Genomic DNA, 19198 nt, shown 5'->3' on the forward strand with positions numbered 1-19198 from the left:
AAGTTTAATGTGCCTCAAAAAAGTCAAATCGATGTTTGTTCCAATCGAGTGGAAGAGAGATAGATGCGGCGCAAGCGTACAATGAGCGTAACGGGACACAGCGTAGCGGGAAAATGTCCGTTACGGGACACTTTTTCGTGCGTGCAGCCGGCGTTTATCGATTTATTAGAAGTTGTCACGTCAAAAATGACTTATGCAGTCTTTTTTTTTGCTTGCCATAATACGCATTTTTTGAGTTGGTTTGCAAGAATCGGAAGAATTAGACGATATATTGAAAATACGAGAAATAATCAGGTTCAATTTCGTGGAGCATTGGTGTCACTATTCAGTGACTAAAGCCGAACGCTTCCAGTCATACCTCGCTTAACACCAGTTGATGAATTGAATGCATATTTTAAATATTCAACTTTTTGGAGCACAGTCAGAAAAATGCATTTAACAACCAAATTTCTACCTTTCCTTCCATTTCATTGCAACGCAAACCAGGGTAGTATGTTTAATGATGTGTTTCCTCGGTGAACACTGATTTACTTTCCTATTCATTTCGTATCAGACAGCCACAGAGAAGCGTGGCCGGGTTTAGCTAGTGATTCTGTAAGAACGTGTGTCTATGCCATGTAGGAAAACGAGATATTGAAACTTGTCAGGAAGATAGGATGGGGACTGTGTCAATGTTTTCTTTAAGCATTAAAAGGAAACGGAATTGTCTTTTGTAAAGTTTTGGCCAAGATAACATTGTAATATGGGGCGATAAGCTCACAACTCTAAGTTATAAATCAAACTGACATGTTCTGGATGCGCTTTAACTTTCTGCACTGTTCGCTATAAACTATATCACAGAACACAAATACCGTGTTTACGAGAGACTGAACTAGATATCGTTTTTGACAAAGGTCGGTCTCAGTTTATTTTTATACGTTAAAGGCCATGCAAAGTACCAAATGCCTTTCTAGTGATCAACACAATTTTTACTTATCCAACATGGGGAAGCTACGACGTTCGGATCACGGATTTTATTCGAACTTTGTAGACTTTCAGTAGTCATTAGGAGAACATAATGTAGCATGGCGTGCAACTTGGGCGTTTTCGAGAAAACCGCCAGAGAAGTTTCACGTGTCGGATATGTACCGGTGCGTTGTCCATGAAACCTTCGACGCGTCTAAGACTCACAGTCGGGAACCTACTATCCTCCCAGGGGCAACTGGAGGCAACTCCCCGCTGCAAGCCTTTCATATGTTCGCAACTGAATCAAGCTTTACAAATAAACTATTTTCTTTTTACACGCTTTATATTAGCTTCACCTGTATGTTTGTAACCGACTCCTTTGGGTGCGATTTTGACCCACTTTAAACGGCCAGATTTCATTCAAACTTTGTAGATTTATCGAGGACCGATGACAATACACTAATTCGATAATATTATTCCATTATTCAATTTGAAAATTAAGATTTTTGTCAATTTATATAATTTCACAATATTTAGTAGGCTTTGTTTATATCGCGCCAAAGACAAACTGAAAGAAAAGAGTTCGCACATCGTAAAGAAAACCATTTCGCTCATGTGTGAACTTTTTTCTTTCAGTTTGTCTTTGGCGCGATATAAACAAAGCCTACTAAATATTGTGACATTTAATTAAATGAAAAGTGAGAGTGGTTTATGATTATTGTGAACAATATACTTTCTTGAAGAGAATATTATCTATATTTGTAAAAATATGAAGAAAAAAAACCCTGAAATAAGGGCTTTAAATGTTGTTTCTTTCGTTAAATAGAGAAACACAATTACTTACGTCTTTGTTTTTTGTTCTTTGGTTGATTATTGTAATGGGACACACACACTTAAAACCATTTCATTGACATGTGCCTTTGCTATACAGTATGGAAGTAAATGGGCGCATTCTCTCTCTCTAACACACGCCGATTGCCGTTAGCACTGTCCTTGTTTCTTCGTGCGTTGTTGCCAAATATCAAACGAAATTTAAAATTTAAATTTTTGGACCAAGCTTTTTTTCATATTGTATAGAATCAAAATACGCATCAGGCAATGCTTATTTTGAATACTTAACAATAATTTAAGTGTCCGAAAAAATTAAAAAACATAACTTATTCGCTGCGAACTGTTTTGAAGTATTCCGATATGTTTCACATAAAAAAAAAACCTACATGTGTATTTCATTCAGATTTTTTTTATTAGTAAATTAATGCCTTAGGACGCCACCGAACAAATTTTAAGACAAAAACTGTACAGGTTTCACTTAAATAATTTTTTTAATATATTGAAATGCATTTTCTCACAAACTGACACATCAAAAAGTTGACCCGCGGAAAATTTTTTTTCTATTAAAGACAGATGGGGGACGAAAGCGAGAAAAATGTTCACAATGAATTGAATTAGTTTTTAAAAGCAGCGCCATCTCAATTGCTTCTACAGTTTCCGTGGAAATAGCTGTTAAATGTGTCTTATCAGTACAAGAGCGCGCGCTGCCGTCGTAAGAGGAAATAGGGCCGTGTGTTTAGATAAGTGGGGTTCTGTCCTACAAGCAATTTCAAATACATGGCTTCCTTAGTCAACAAAAAATATTATAATCGATTCTTGAACATAATATTTAAAATGTATGAAATAAATACGAAGGAATTTAATAGCGATCATGGTACAAAATTTTGAATTATTTTTCTATCCTTCTCACCAAGCATCTTATCAAACATTGTTTTAGACAAAGTTTTGGAAAATAATTATGATATTATTACAAACAATTTAAACAGATTTGATAATGTGTCTACTAAGGCAGTTACGTTTTTTTGTCCGGTGAAAATTTTTTTCGAACCCATGCAGTTATGGCTGGTCGTATCAAAAATGTATTTAGAAAACATTTTTCGGCATTAGATAATCCGAGTTATCATACGTTAAAACGGATTCGATATTATTCATATTATGGGAGTTGTTGCGATTTTTCTGTTTTTCAAAAAATCTTCCCCATTTCGAACCAATTGTTCGGATTTTTCCCATAACTTACTCGACCGAGAATTTCCATTACCGTATTTTATTTATCATTTTGGACATGACTTGTCCAAAAATACGGCATTTATCGGGCCCATGAAAATGTGATATATATATAATTATATAGGTATATATATGGGATTTTTAGAACAGAAAAGAAAACTATAAGAAAATTTCGTCTACAATAGGTAGTTTTTATTTGAAATTTACATAAAAGTGGCATTATTACAAATTTATATGTGTAATAGTATAAAATATTATAAATTACGATATGATTTCTTAAAATGCCTCTTGTTCTATCCAAATTACAAAGACACGCATCTCCTGAAATTCGTAATGTGTTAGAGATTTGGCAACAGCGCGCGCCATAAGCCGTGTACTGCAATCTAAGAGTGGGACGGGCTATAGTTTATACTGGATGTCAAGACAACAAATATGAATACACAAGCACACGGGGACTAGTCAATATTAGCCGATGTCGAATGTTAAATGCCCAGACAGCACAGAGATACTGAGGATGATCTATGGAATCACGGATGAACCACCAATGACGTGTATCCAATAAATATTTGTGTGTGACATCTTAGCTTTCGGTAAACGGTATATGGTAGGAAAAATATCGTGAATGGAACGGAAGTCGCATCGAACGGAAATGTGTAACCACGGTGCTGCCATCCGTGGCGGATGGCGGGAACTACACAGAAAAAAAGGCAAAGTTAAAGTATTAACTGTTTAATGAATTTTAACAAGATGGGCAGTATTTTAATAAAATTTCTGGTCGAAAATCAGGTCCAAACATTCAGGTTTGGGATTTTAGGTTGTTTTTTTTTCGCTTTTATCGGAGCAGTTTAATTGTATAGTTTAAATTTTCTGTCTGCAAATCGAATGATTCCATAGTCGTCGTAACTTCTCCGGCAGCGAATTATAGCGGCGGGCGGAGAAACTAATTGTGATTCGCGCCCTAAAATTTAATTTTAAACTAATTTGCTCGCATTATTTTAAAATATTCTACGTTAGATTTTTCATGCGAGTTTCGTAATAAGTCTATTTGAAACATGAGAAGACGAATTTGCTCGTTACCTTGGCTAGATGTTGCACACCATCTCTGGCGTACACTGAAAAACTAGCACACATTTTTTTAAAAAAACTATTTTCAATCTTATTAAGAAAAGGAAGAACGTGCCACCAGAGCTGTATCGCCGATTATTTTTAATTCGTTGTCCGAACAATCAGAGCGTATTTTGAAACATTTTCGAAGCATCGTGTGCTTTAGAAATAAAGCAATATCCACGAGATCTGCGACAAGCCTCTTCCGTGCCGCTCTGCGTGGAAAATGGCGGTTTAAAACTACACTTCCGCACGTCGGCCTTGGGGCTCATCTGCTGCGACTGGCGCTCTCTCCCACATCCCGAAAACATGTCAACATCCGAGTGCCTTTATTGATTCAGATGAACATTTGTATCTAGGGGTTTTACAAGGTCGCCGATTATGAATCCGAAGTGAATATTACGAGAGAAAAAAAAAATGGTGACTATCGCAACGCAAAAATTGTTTCTCGCATTAATAATTATATATCATTGTGGCAGTTTCTATATACTAAAATTAAATGTAATTATGTAAAACAATTTTTATTTAAAAATGCAAAATAATGCGTTTTGTTGTTGTCGGGAAAGTTATTTTCGCACGAATACAAAGCATACCTTCAAGGGCCCGCCTACCCGGCGCTCAGAGCTTCAGAAGAAACCACGTGATTATGAAACTGCTCCAGATCTCCGAGTGGGGAGGGGGGGGGGGGTGTCTGTTTTTCGTAAAGCATTCGACAATATAAGCTGAGGGCGGAAGAGTAGTTCTGTCTCATTTTTTTAAAACTGTGGAAATGGCTATAACTTGCCGGGAAACCTTCATTTCTCAGACGAGAGAGCCACACCCGAAGTTCCCCGAAATTCATGCTCGCTTTAATTTTTTTCCCCGTATCTTTAATGTAGCTATCCTAACCAAATCAACCGTCCACAATGTTTTAAAGTATTCACAATGTATCTAACCTAACCTAATTGACCATTAGTATCCTTTTATCAACAAATTTACAATGATTTTTTTTTAACCTAACCTAACTAAAATTAAGTGTATTTTGGAGGGGTCCGGGTTAGGGAGGGACCTAGGTGCGTCTCAGGCCGAAGCCTATGCGCCTAGTCATGCTGGGATTAGCCATGCAGGGAGAGGGTCGCATGCATCATGTGCTAGGAGGGGATTGGCCAGCCATGGCAGCGATTGTTGCCATGACTAACTCCCCTCACTCTTAAATCTAGACTATAACTAGAGATAGGTTGGACCCAGGTAAAACCTGCATAGACACAGGGAAAACCCTGGGCACATTCATGCGGGATGCAAATTGGCATGCCATTACGTGTAGGAATTTACAGGAGACAGAGGATGGTCTGGATGAAGTATTGGACAGAGAAGAAAAGAGTCTACCGTGCGGGGGTTGGGCACTTGGACTTACAACGAACAAAAAAAAAAAAAAAAAAAAACCGAAGATGCACGATCGGGCGTTTGGCTCTCTCGTCTGTGAAAAGAATGTTTCCCGAACTTGCCCGCCGCACGGCGATGCCGGACGAGAGGACCAGAGGCAGTTATGCCCCTCGAGGCTGGTGACTGCAGGCACTGCCCTGGGCCGGGACACGATGCCCGCGCGTCGCTGCGTCTATTTCGGCGCGAGGCGTCCGGCCAGGTCTTCCCGGCGTCTAGCGTCTAGCGTCTAGCGTCTAGCGTCTAGCCGTATAGCGCCTAGCGTCTCTCGCTTCACGATGCACGCATCTCGCCACTAGGGTACACCCCACGGAGCACTCAAGTTTTAGACACTACTTCATTATGTAATGGATTAAACAAATTAAAAAAAAATTGGTTGTCTGTGAAGTCGGTTTACCGACGATAGTTTAACGTAACAACGTCATAAAAAAACATTGATGAAATGATTGCATACTTTTATGAATAAAATTGAATCATTTTTATTGAATTATCACTATTTTGTATGAATACAAAGAAGGAGTGAAATGAAATCTACAGTTTAGTTGATAAATTTATTTTTATTTGCACTCATCAACAAATATGTTTATTACTTTAACGAAGAGATTATTTAACTATACATTTTATACATGTTTGCTATTTAACTTCTTCCAATCTGTGTTATACTGTTAAGGATAGGACGATGATAGGAAAAGTAGGAAACGAATGGGAGTGTTTCAAGTTTAATGTGCCTCGAAAAAGTCAAATCAATGGTTGTTCCAATCGAGTGGAAGAGAGATAGATGTGGCGAAAGCGTACAATGAGTGTAACATGACACAGCGTTACGGGACAACGTGCGTTACGGGACAATGTGCGTTACGGGACAATGTGCGTTACGGGACAATGTGAGTTACGGGACAATGCGCGTTACGGGACAATGCGCGTTACGGGACAATGCGCGTTACGGGACACTTTTTCGTGCATGCAGCCGGCGTTCATCGATTTATTAGACGTTGTCACGTCAAAAAAATACCTTAAACTTTGTATCTTTTATAAAGGAAAATTTCGAAATTAAATGTATTGAAAGTATACTTTTATCTCATAATATTTTTTTTTACTCCTAAGGACATATAACTGAAAGATGCCAATTTGGTTTCAGCTGTTTTTGTCAACAAATTTTTTTATATCAAATATTCCACGACTTTTTCAAGGATTCGAAGTGTTTCCTTGACTTTCCCTCAGACTTTCCAGAATATAGAAACCTTAAAACAGTAAATCAGATCATAAAAAAAAAGCCTACACAAATTCGCTGCAACCATACACAAACATTATGGTAAAAACAGGGCATTTATTCACTTATTTCGTTTTTAAACTGTTGTTTTAGGAGAGAAAAGGGCTAAAACGCATGTTTCAAGAATAATTTTTAGACCTGAAACTCCCGGTAAAGATTCTTGAAAGCACTTAAGGGACTTGCCTTACACCATTATCTTCTTTACCCGAAATATAATATTGTAGTTGTCCTATGTCCTATGCACGACGAGAAGTCTGAGCGCTTAGAGGCGACACCGCGCTAGAAGCATCAGCGAGTCCCGCCTCAATAGCACGTGTACAACCCTGACTAGGCCCAGGATTCACAGATCCTTTCCAGCACGCCCGAATACGTACTTGCCTTCGTGAAACTTGGGGGTTCAGGGGCGTAGCCCTGCTGTGCCTGCCTCGATCACAGGGACCTTATCGGGACCTGGCGTGTAGCGACGTAACAAACACACTTGCTGCAGTTTTCAAACCAGTGTTTTTCTCGCTTGTAAATGTCAAGTATCTTTGTTACGTCACTTGATACTTTATGTCGCGCTTTTTAAACCGCGCGATTTTTGTCCCCGTAACCTAACCAAAACCTTTGAATATATACACTGTATAGAAGTCGCCAGCCCAGGTTAAAATTTCTAATACCGTTTTGAGGTAGTTGGTTAATTCACCGCCGCAATCGCCACCATCTCTAGGGCATCGACTTGTGGTGGTCCCTAGCGGACAAGTGTCGAACTCTTCAAACACCCCTTCCCCCTCCCGTTGAACGACCTTGAGCTGCAGTGAATTATGGGTGGTGGGTGCGGGGAATGACAGCGGGCGACAGTGCTGCGTTCTAACGTGTACATAGCAACTAAGACGATACAGGGCGTTACGGCAGCGCACTGCAGCGGTGAAGTTCCCAAGCTGCTCATCATACGCTTCTGAAAAACGTGGAGTAAATCCTATCCACTCGCGAATTCTATACAGTATATATATTCAAAGGTTGTAGGCTTCCCTCGGACACGCGGGCAGAAGCGAGCGTGCAGGGGGGAGAGGAGGAGGGAGGCTGGCGGATGAATGAGTCACGCGGGGGTTGAATGGACGCGCAGACACGCGCAGGCACGTCAGTCACGTCACGTCTGGCACGCGCCTCGCTCCAAGGTCACGCAGCCCAGCCCGCGCCTGCCCGGGTGGATCACTCTGCCGCGGGGTCTACTCTCGGCGCAGCTTCCCGACCCAGACGAGACGGCGCGCATATCCATCTATTTGAGACAAAAATATAGTGTGTTCCGGACAATACTTACAAGTAGCTTACTGTATAGAAGTCGCGAGTGGATAGGATTTACTCTACGTTTTTCAGGAGCGTATGATGAGCAGCTTGGGAACTTCACCGCTGCATTGCGCTGCCGTAACGCCCTGTATAGTCTTAGTTGTTATTTACACGTTAGAGCGCAGCACTGTCGCCCGCTGTCATTCCCCGCACCCCCCACCTATCAATCACTACAGCTCAAGGTCGTTCAACGGGAGGGGGAAGGGGTGTTTGAAGAGTTCGACACTTGTCCGCTAGGGACCACCACAAGTCGATGCCCTAGAGATGGTGGCGATTGCGGCGGTGAATTAACCAACTACCTCAAAACCGTATTAGAAATTTTAACCTGGGCTGGCGACTTCTATGCAGTATATATATTCAAAGCAAGTAGAGACCGGAATAATTCGCGAAAAGATCTGAACACTCATCAGACTGCAACAAGGTATACCACCCGCACCAGCGGTTTCTTTCTTCCTTGTGATTGGCGGCCGTTTAGCGAGAGAAGTCGTTGCCTTTTTTGACCGGAGCCACTCAGGACGCGATTTGCTTCCGCGCTGAATCACTGTGAGTTGGTGTCGTTACAATCGATATGTACCTGGGAGAAACTCACCCAATAACGAAACACAGACGACGCTATAGTGTTTTAGCTTTTCATATAGTCTCGAAATATTTTCGCGAAATCTGAAATGCCCCTACTTTATAAGTATAGACCCGAATAATTCGCGGGTTCATTTCATGATACGCTAAAATTCAAATAATTACACCGTTGTGCTGCTACTGCTATTGGTTCGCTGTTAATACGTAGGACTCTTGGCCAAATTAGAGACCATCAATCAAAGAAGTATCCAATTCACAAGCTAACCACTTGAGACGCCTACAAAATTCAGCACCCAATGAACGGGCGCCGTTTGTCCATGTAGGCAAAGGATCGTGGTGTCGATCATGAATGTTATGATTAGGTACTCGCGAATTTTTCCAGTCTTTACTTATAAGTAGGGCCATGTAATTTTCGCGAAAAGATTTTCCGATCAGCTCGGTGTTTAAACTATGTAGCAATGTCTGTGTCTCGTGGTCGGCTCGGGTTTATTCCAGGTGCATGTCTACTGTCGGCGCACCAATCACAGCCATCCAGTGTTGAATGGCCCGGGCCAGATAGGGCGATGTCTTCTCTCGCGGACGGCAGCCAATCACAATGGAACAATGGCATACCTTGTTGCAGTCTAACGAGCGAGCAGATTATTTCGCGAAAAATGCATTGCCCTAGGAAAAATTCGCGGGTTGAATTCGCGACAGGATAAAATACAAATAGTTACACCTCAGTGCTGCCTCTGCTATTGGCTCACAACTCACCTGGATGACTCTGGGCCAATGAGAAACACCCGACCAAAGCTTTATCGAATCACAGGCTGCTACGTTGGGACGTCTCACAAGACGGCAGCCAATGGGTGGGTGGCATTTGACCGAGTGTACGTAGAACTATGGAGTTCATCTCTGCTTATAAGTAACAAATGTGAAGTAGGCCTGCAAGGAAGTGCGTGAGGGCCGCGGGCTGAGGGGTGTGCCCGCCAAGTTGACGCGGGGACAGTCTGGCGGGGCCGCAGTGGGGCGGGGCCCGGGGAGCCCCGGACAGAAATACCCCCGGCAGACGGCAGACGGCACCCACGCGCGCCGGGGGGCGTCGACACTCTCCTCCCGACCCCCCATCCGCCTTCTCGCTGGGATACCTTCTCTTCACCGACGAGAGAGCCAAACCCCCGATCGTGCGTCTTCGGTTTTTTTTTTTTGTTCATTGTAAATAAATATGGCAAAAGGATACCAATGGTCAATTAGGTTAGGTTAGCTACATTATTTTCACAGACGAGAGAGCCAAAACCCGAAGGTCCCCGGAGGTTCATGCTTTTTTTTTTCCCGTAGCTTTAATGTAGCTATCCTAACCAAATCAACCGTCCACAATGTTTTAAAGTATTTATAATGTAGCTAACCTAACCTAATTGACTATTAGTAGAGACCTGCAAAATTCGCGGATTCAATGGCCTCCAGGATAGACTCTACTACACTCTACACACTCGGTCAAATGCCACCTGTTCATTGGCTGCTGACTTGTCTCGACCGAGTGGCTGTGATTCGACACTTCTACGAGTGAGGGTCTCTAATTGGCCCTCATTACTCCAGATTAACAGTGAACCAATTGCAGAAGCAGCGCTAAGGTATAATTATTTAAATGTAGCATATCACGAAATGAATCCGCGAATTTTGCATGTCTCTAACTATTAGGTATCATTTTATCAACACCGCCATATTAATTTACAATGAACAAAAAAAAAAACCGAAGATGCACGATCGGGAGTTTGTCTCTCTCGCCTGTGAAAAGAAGGCTTCCCTTCAGGATCGCCCGGTGTATCTGGCGCGCACTGCCGCTCAGGGCATCAGCTCCCTGGACCCGTGGGGAGTTCGGGAAGGAGCTACGGGGGCTGCAGCAGTCCTTGCCCGCCAAGCCTTCTTTGCCGAACACCAGGAGGAGTGAGCTGCCCCCTCCCCCTAGCCCAGGTCACGCGTGTCCAGACGCACGACGAGCGAGAAGAAGCCTAGCTGACCCAACACCGTGCAACAGTGTCGCGAGAGAATGGAAGCGCACGCAACATGAAAGTCACACATTGCATTGACTACTATTGGTCTCTACTTATTTGTAATCGATATCAGACAAGTCGATTGCTGTTGCGCACAGTTTAAGGGCCCCGCCTCGTCAGGGGTGTATGTGTGTTAGTGAGGCGGGATGATAAGCGCGACGCTCGTTCGTGCTTCTAGCGCGGTGTCTCCTCTAAGCGCAGGGCTGTGAACTGGCGCGCAGTCTTCTCGTCGTCACAGGATAACCGTGAAATTTGAGCGGTGACCGCAACATTATATGGCGGAGAAATGAAGACAAAGGTGTAATGCAAGTCCCTTAAGTGCTTTTAATAATCTGTACTGATTGTTTTACGCCTGAAAATTACTCTGAAAAAAATACGTTTTAGCCATTTTAACTCCTCTAGAAATACAGTTTGAAAACACGATCCAAAATTAAAAGTACTTTTCGGGCCTCAGCGAACTCTTAAAATGCTTTTCGTAACCATACCCCACTAGGATATCTTGAGTAGTTTTGAAATCGCGTTGTTTTTCCTGAAGCTCTGCGCACCGTGTGTGTGCCCAGGTAGGCGGGCCCCTTATGTACTTCGCCCGCGACTGAGCGTCAGGTCTTAAGAAGAACGAGGATAACTTGCAAGCACTTTTATTTCGTGCCACCATGCTTACTGGAGGAGCGAGATTTCAACCTCAACTGTTGATAATAGACGTAATTATGACTAGCCCTGAATCGGAACTCACCTGGAACTCCCCGGCGAGACACGCGCGTCCGCCGTCAGTCTCCGACGGCCGCCGAGGCAGCTCTGAGCCGCCTCGCCCGACTCGGGCAGCTTCGGGCAGCCTCGGCCCAGGCCCCTCCCCTCACCCCCCCCCCTCCCCTCACCCCCCCCCCCCCCAAACCAAACAATTAACAAGTCCTTTCGTACACGCCCGAACACTCACTCGCCTACGTGTCACTTCGGGATTATTATTTAGGCGCGTTAGGAATAATGCGAGTAGGTCTTTACTTAATTCACCTGTAACTTTATACGCCGACCGTTCCTCTATATTTAACTAGTAGTATAGTAGTAGATATTAGAGATTTGTAAATTAGTAATACATAAGTCCTAGCTACTAAGTAATAGTCATCAGAAATATATATTTCTAAAATAATAATAAAAAAATAAAATAAAATAATATTTATAGTTATTATTTTAGTTTTTTTCTTAAGCACTACACGTCCATCCCTGAGTTGGGTGTTTGCATATTTCGTAACGAAATGCCCAGTTTGTAAGTCATTTATCTGTTTCCGTCTTAGTTTCTTAGTTTTTTAGGTGCTGACTGGCGGCGGAGTGAGTGGTCAGTGCAACCACTCGCCACCAGGGGCGCTTGCGTCCCTGGTCACCAAATCCAGTACTGGACAATTAGCAAGGCGGACCACGAGTCCAAGTGCCCAACCCCCGCATGGTAGACTCTTTTCTACTCTGTCCAATACTTCATCCAGACCATCCTCTGTCTCCTGTGAATTCCTACACGTAATGCATGCCGATTTGCATCCCGCATGAATGTGCCCAGGGTTTTCCCTGTGTCTATGCAGGTTTTACCTGGGCCCAACCTATCTCCAGTTATAGTCTAGATTTAAGAGTGAGGGGAGTTAGTCATGGCGCCAATCGCTGCCATGGCTGGCCAATCCCCTCCTAGCACATGATGCATGCGACCCTCTCCCTGCATGGCTAATCCCAGCATGACTAGGCGTATAGGCTTCGGCCTGAGACGCACCTAGGTCCCTCCCCTAATCCGGACCCCTCCAAAATACACTTAGTTTTAGTTAGGTTAGGAAATAAATTATTCTTTAGCCGCGTTAGGAATAAATGACGAGTGTGAATTTTCACCATGTGCGTGCACCATGCAACGAAATTTTAACAGGATGAAAAAAAAAAAAAGACTTCACACAAATAAAAATAATGTGTTTTTAAATATTATACTTTAGTGATTGATATTGAATACTGGCGCATACCATTAAAAACATTTATTTATGGCGAATATTTATAGTAGGTAATAGAAAATGTGATTATAAACTTTTTCAAGTGTATTTATATAAATGTCATGTTCCCGTATGTATAATTTGTTTGCATTATAAAGTATACAATTATAGTATTATTAACTAAATAATAAAATTAAAAATTTGTATTAACATTCAGCATATTAATTGATTTTCAGTATCAATTAAAAGTTCGCAATTATAAACTAAATTAAATAATTAATTTTATAAATGTGTTTATATTAATATTGAATAGGCCTACTGAGTATTGTTTTAAATTTTTACAAGCCGTATTTATAATACCACTCCAGTCCTTTTATTATTCTATTTTTATTAATTATTTTTCGTGCAAAATTAAAGTTAAGTTTTTTTATCAAGCAAAGTAAGTACAGCATCTTACGCGTTAACGTAAATAACGCAAGGGGACCCCCTCCCACATTTTTTTTTTTTTAAGAAGCCTGGGTTATATGCGTGACGTACTGGTATCAAGTGATGTTAACAAAGATATTCGACATTTACAACCGAGAAAAATTATCGAATTGCGAACTGCAGCACGTGTGTTTGTTACGTCGCTGCACGCCAGGTCCCGCTAAGGTCCTGTGATCGAAGGCAAGCTGCTTGCAGCACAGCAGGGACTCGCCCCACACGGCGCCCGTTTCCTTACAGCTCCTCTCGTGTGGGTGTCGTTCCAGCGCCCTTCCAGTAGCAAGGCCCTGGGTGTAGAAGTCTCAGCCAAAACCGTAACAGAACGTGTTCTGTTTCTCTGCTAGACCCACGAGCGGGAGACAGGACCGCGGACACACGCGTAGCAATAAACTTGGTTGTCTGTAAAGTCGGTTTACAGACGATAGTTTAACGTGACAACGTCATAACAAAACATTGATGAAATTATTGCATACTTTTATGAATAAAATTGAATCATTTTTATTGAATTATCACTATTTTGTATGGATACAAAGAAGGAGTGAACTGAAATCTACAATTTGATTGATAAATTTATTTTTATTTGCACTCATCAATTCAAAAAATGTTTATTACTTTAACGAAGAGATTATTTCAACTGTAACTTTTGTACATGTTTGCTATTTAACTTCTTCCAATCTGTGTTATGCTGTTAAGGATAGGACGATGACAGGAAAAATTGGGAAACTAATGGGAGTGTTTCAAGTTTAGTGTGCCTCGAAAAAGTCAAGTCGATGGTTGTTCCAATCGAGTGGAAGAGAGAGATAGATGCGGCGCAAGCGTACAATGATCGTAACGGGACACTTTTTCGCGCGTGCACGTCAAAATGATTTTCCGGGGTTATTGCTAGGTCTTCTTAACAGTCCCCCGCTTCTCAGCGGGATGTTCGTCGGCGAGGCTGGACGCGAGCCGCGAGGCAGAGACCTGGCAACGCCGCAGCTCAAACAGCCGCCCATCCGGCGCGTGGGCGTGGCTCTGCGGTTCCCACGACACCTGCGCCTCGCCGGGCGTCAAACACGGGCAGCCTTCTGTTCACAGACGAGAGAGACAGACGCCCTATCGTTAGGGACCGGAAAAATTCGCGGGTTCAATGACCTGTCGGATGAACTCCACAGTTCTACTTACACCCGGTCAAATGCGACCCGCTCATCGGCTGCTGTCTTGTGAGACGTCCCAACGTAGCAGCAAGTGATTCGATACAGCTTTGGTTGGGTGTTTCTCATTGGCCCAGAGTCATCCAGGTGAGTTGTGAGCCAATAGCAGAGGCTGCATTGAGGTATAAATATTTGTATTTTAGCCTATCGCGAAATGAACTCGCGAAGTTTTCCGGTCTCTACCGATCGTGCATCTTCGGTTTTTTTTTTGTTCATTGTAAAAGGTTAGGTTAGCTACATTATAAATACTGTAAAACATTGTGGACGGTTGGTTATATCAGGTAAGTATAGCTACATTTAAAGATACCGTGAAATCATGTAAACGGTTTCCTAGCCCTGGATAGCTACGTATTAAAAAGTTATTTGCTAAGCAACCATAAAATAATTTTACAGTATTTCTAAATGTAGCAATACTTACCTAATATAAACAACCATCCACGATGTTTTAAAGTATTTATAATGTAGCTAACCTATCCTAATCGACAGCAAAATGTAATGCCACACCGGTTTATACTATGAGATAGAACGGGGGGAAAAAAAAGCGAGCATGAACTTCGGGTATGTCTCTCTCGTCTGTGAAATGAAGGCTTCCCGTGAAACACGTGAACCTCAGAACCAGGTGTTGTCACACGAGACAAGACAGTCCACAAGCTCCGTCTCCAGAGATGACGTGCGTGTCGGTTAAAACACGCGCAATACTCGCGGGATGCGCTGCCTTCCTCCTCCCCCCTTCCCTTCTCTCTCCTAAACATTGTTAAGGCCCCCGCCCACCCGGGCACACACACACGGTGTGCAGAGCTTCAGGAAAAACAACGCGATTACAAAACTACTCAAGATATCCTAATGGGGTCTGCTTACGAGAAGCATTTAAGAGTTCGCCGAGTGCCGGAAAGTATTTTTTGATTTCGGATTATTTTTTTAAAACTGTATTTGCAAAAGAGTTAAAATTGCTCAAAAGCGTGTTTTCAGAGAAATTTTTAGGCGTAAAACAACCAGTACAGATTCTTGAAAGCACTTGAGGGACTTCTTGTTTATTTTAATGTATCTAAAAAATTATTTTGTAAAGTAATATAGGAAAAAAAGATTTTTTTTAAAATACATTATCCTGTTTCTTTTCGTCGAGATCATCATCTAATAACATTCAATTCTCACTTTTAAGAAAGCATAATTGAAAGACGCCATTTTGGTTTCAACAGTTTTTGCCATCAAATTTTTGTACCATAAACAATTAAAAAAATTTAGCTCATTTTGACTACAGTACATACATAATAAAAGGAATGTCTAGAGTATGCGTGTTACAGTTACCGACTGCTCCTGTGAAATAGTATGTGTTTAGAATTGATATTTTTTCTTTCAGAATATATATGTAAATGTAATAATACCGTAAAAACCACTTTTTTTAAAATGTTTTATGAAATTCACAATTAGTAAAATTTAAAAAAGGATAAAGAGACTTGACAATGATTGCTTGTCGGTGGTCCCGCCCCTGGCAGGCAGGCAGCCAGCTCGGAGCATCGCTCGGCGGGTTGCTGCGCACAGGCGCAGAGCGAAGCGCCGGTTAGACTGCTGCGTGCTTGGCATGTAGGCCTTCTTGCAAGGATTATTTAAGAGACCACTCCAGTGTTTCAGGGGCACTAAGCAACCCGTGTTAACCTCATAACATTCAATGCTATTTTCATTTTGCTTATAACTTATTAACTATTATAGATTTCGAAATGACGCTTGCTTGATATGTAAGACAACGATGCTCTTATCAAAGCCCCCTTTCTTCAAAAACGTGCATAAATTATGGTTTTATACTAATATTTACTAATATGCATAAGTGTATTGTCTAGATTTGAACCATAATTAATGCACGATTTTGAAGAAAGGGGCTTTGATAAGAGCATCGTTGTCTTACATATCAAGCAAGCATCATTTCGAAACCTATATTAGTTAATTAGTTATAAGCAAAATGAAAATAGCATTGAATGTTATGAGGTTAACACGGGTTGCGTAGTGCCCCTGAAACACTGGAGTGGCCTCTTAAGCACCTCAAGAAAAATACTAACTAGCGTGTAGTGCCCAACCCCCACATCATGCTACCTATGGTAAATGACGGTGCAGAGTTCCCGTACACAGCGTCCATTTCGTCTGATCTGCGTAGACGTTTAGCCATTCAAAAACAAATATTTAATCACAGCTAGATATCTCCCCCCCCCCCCCCCCATTTTCACAAAAAACGTGCGCGTCGACTCACCCAAAGATTGTTAATAAATCAACGGCGCGTCCAAAATGGCTGAAATGGCTGAAATTTCAAAGAGAACATGTGCAAACACATTCCCCAATTTTTGTTGAGTTCTGCCGCCTTCAATATTGAGGTCGGAAACTTTCCAGACAACCCTCGTGCGTGGTTGCAAGAAGGTACAGAAGGTCTGGGAGATATGATTATTGCCCTGAAATGCTAAAAATTGGAGATGAAAAAAAAATAGAATTAGAGCACAAAATGTAAAAATCCAACCTTGCATCCCGCATGTCTTGAGTCCAGGGTTTCGGACTAGACATGCGATAGGGGAGTCAGTGATGATTTCAATCGCTACCATGGCTGGCCAATCCCCGAACAAACACGCGATGCATGACTAGGCGTATAGGCTTGGCCTGAGACGAACCTAGGTCCTTTCACAACCCGGAACTCACCTACAAATACGCACTTAGGTCTGGTTAGGTTAGGGTAAAAAAATCACCTGAGAGCTTGCTTTGTTTCTAAGCCACGCCGCCAAATGCGATCAGGGTTTGAAACGTGGCAGCCAGCAGACACCACCCAGCCATGTCGCGCGAACAAAGTTACGCCCTAGCTAGCATGTCAGGTCGACGAGCGAGTGCCCGACTGGACTCTACCGCGGAGGCAATGGTGAGGGGCAGCCTTCTTTTCACAGACGAAAGAGCCAAACTCCCGATCGTGCATCTTCGGTTTTTTTTTTGTTCATTGTAAATAAATATGGCGGTGTTGATAAAAGGATACTTATGGTCAATTAGGTTAGGTTGGCTACATTATAAATACTTTAAAACATCGTGGACGGTTGATTTGGTTAGGATAGCTACATTAAAGATACGGAAAAAAAACATGAACTTCGGGTTTTGGCTCTCTCGTCTGTGAAAAGAAGGCTGCCCCACTGGTGAGAGGCGACACAAATGGCGGATGCGCCGCGCACTGTGATTGGCGGCCACGAGCCAACCAGAGCGGAACTCCGCCTCCACGCAGTGTCGCCACCTGCGCGCAGTAGCGAGCGGCTCCAGTTTCACCAACTTGACGGTAATTAGGGAGCTGCGCGTCTTTCGCTTCAGAAACAAGTACAATCCTATAACAAGACATTGCTCCCATTTTTCCAGACTTTCTATGAACGAATTTCAAATTTACCTGGCTATTTTTTTAATAATGTGCATATTTCGCAACTTTTCTTAAAGAAGTAACGAAAATACATCTTGTACAATGCCCAAAATATGCTGGCCTAGAATTACACAACAAAAAATGAGAATTAAATGGTTTTAGTGCTGTTTGAGTAATGGCAGACTGGAGCATGATGTTATTTTCCCCTTAAATGACTATCTCTGGGTAATTTACATGACATTTACCTAGGTAATCAGTAAATTCCCTGGCTTTCCAGAATCCACTTGCCAGAAAAGTCATCTTTCCAGCCTGAGTGACTAGCACAGTGACGACAGATTCGACACATGTAAATGAAACCCGACCCACAGAAGACCGGCCACACTGTACAGTGGACAGTCGCGGCGGCAGTGTGGACACAGCTGACGTGTGGCATACCTGCCGTGGACGATGCAGAACAAAAGCACGTGACACACGCGGTGCAGAGCTTCAGGGAAAACAACGAGGTTTGGAAATCCCGCAACATACACGAGTGGTGTCTGTCTGCGGAAAACAATTTAAGAAAGCGCTGAGGGGCCAATAAGTAGTTTGGTTTCCGGAATTAATTTTGTACACGGTATTTTTTTTATAAAAGTTAAAGTGGCTAAAACGCGTGTTTTCAGAATAAATTTTAGGCATTAAACAACCGGTATGGATTCCTGAAAGCACTGAAGGGACTTGCATTACACCTTTACTTTCGCGTCTTCTCCATTTCTGTGCTTGTTGCGTAAAAGGGGTAAAGTCCAAAATCATAGTTTTTGAGAAAATCGCGATTGAAAATTATCAGGTTTCTCGAAGTCAGTTTTTTATAAGCTTTATTAGCTGCTTTAAAACTTTGGAAACTCATTAATTGTTTTAAAATAATGTCTCTAATCTCCCTTATCAATTTCGAAAACTTGCCTGTGATAATAACTCATTTTTAACCACTTTACGCAACAAGCACAGACCGGTAAAATACCGTGCACGACGAGAAGACTGCGTGCTCAGATTATCCCTGACCAGTGGCTGTGATGCAGTTGAAGTCACTGTCACGTCGCCATCGCCATAAAACACTGACGTAGATGTTGATCAGGTCTGGCGAGGGTTGGTAAGTAAGCCGAACAGTCGCTTCCACTCGCAACAGTATCCACGAGCACACTTGAGCCAAGCGGGGCTCCAGAAGGGGGGCGGTGGGGGAGATAGCCCCTCCCGAGACCAATTTTATTGATTAGTGTATATTTATGTTTACTTAAATATTTATTTAATTTCATATGTTAAAACTTTTATGTCATCAAAAGTTGCATGGAGCCACTAAGGTTCTGTATTTGAAACCTGTAATTTGTAAATAATATTCCGAGGCCAATATCTGACCACTTTCATTTTTTGCAACTACGACCTTTCTTTGTGCGATAGCCCCTCCCGAAAAGTCACCCTGAAGCCGCCATTGACTTGGGCACACTTGAGCA

The 19198-nt window shown here is 42.3% G+C and overlaps 1 protein-coding gene across 1 annotated transcript in view; it reads right to left on the minus strand.

Moving 5' to 3' along the window:
* LOC134541471 (protein rhomboid) overlaps positions 1–19198 on the minus strand; it is a 219627-nt gene that overhangs the window by 21938 nt on the left and 178491 nt on the right. The window lies entirely within an intron of this gene.

The sequence above is a fragment of the Bacillus rossius genome, chromosome 18 (assembly GCF_032445375.1).
Source record: "Bacillus rossius redtenbacheri isolate Brsri chromosome 18, Brsri_v3, whole genome shotgun sequence".
NCBI classification, from domain to species: Eukaryota; Metazoa; Arthropoda; class Insecta; order Phasmatodea; family Bacillidae; genus Bacillus; species Bacillus rossius.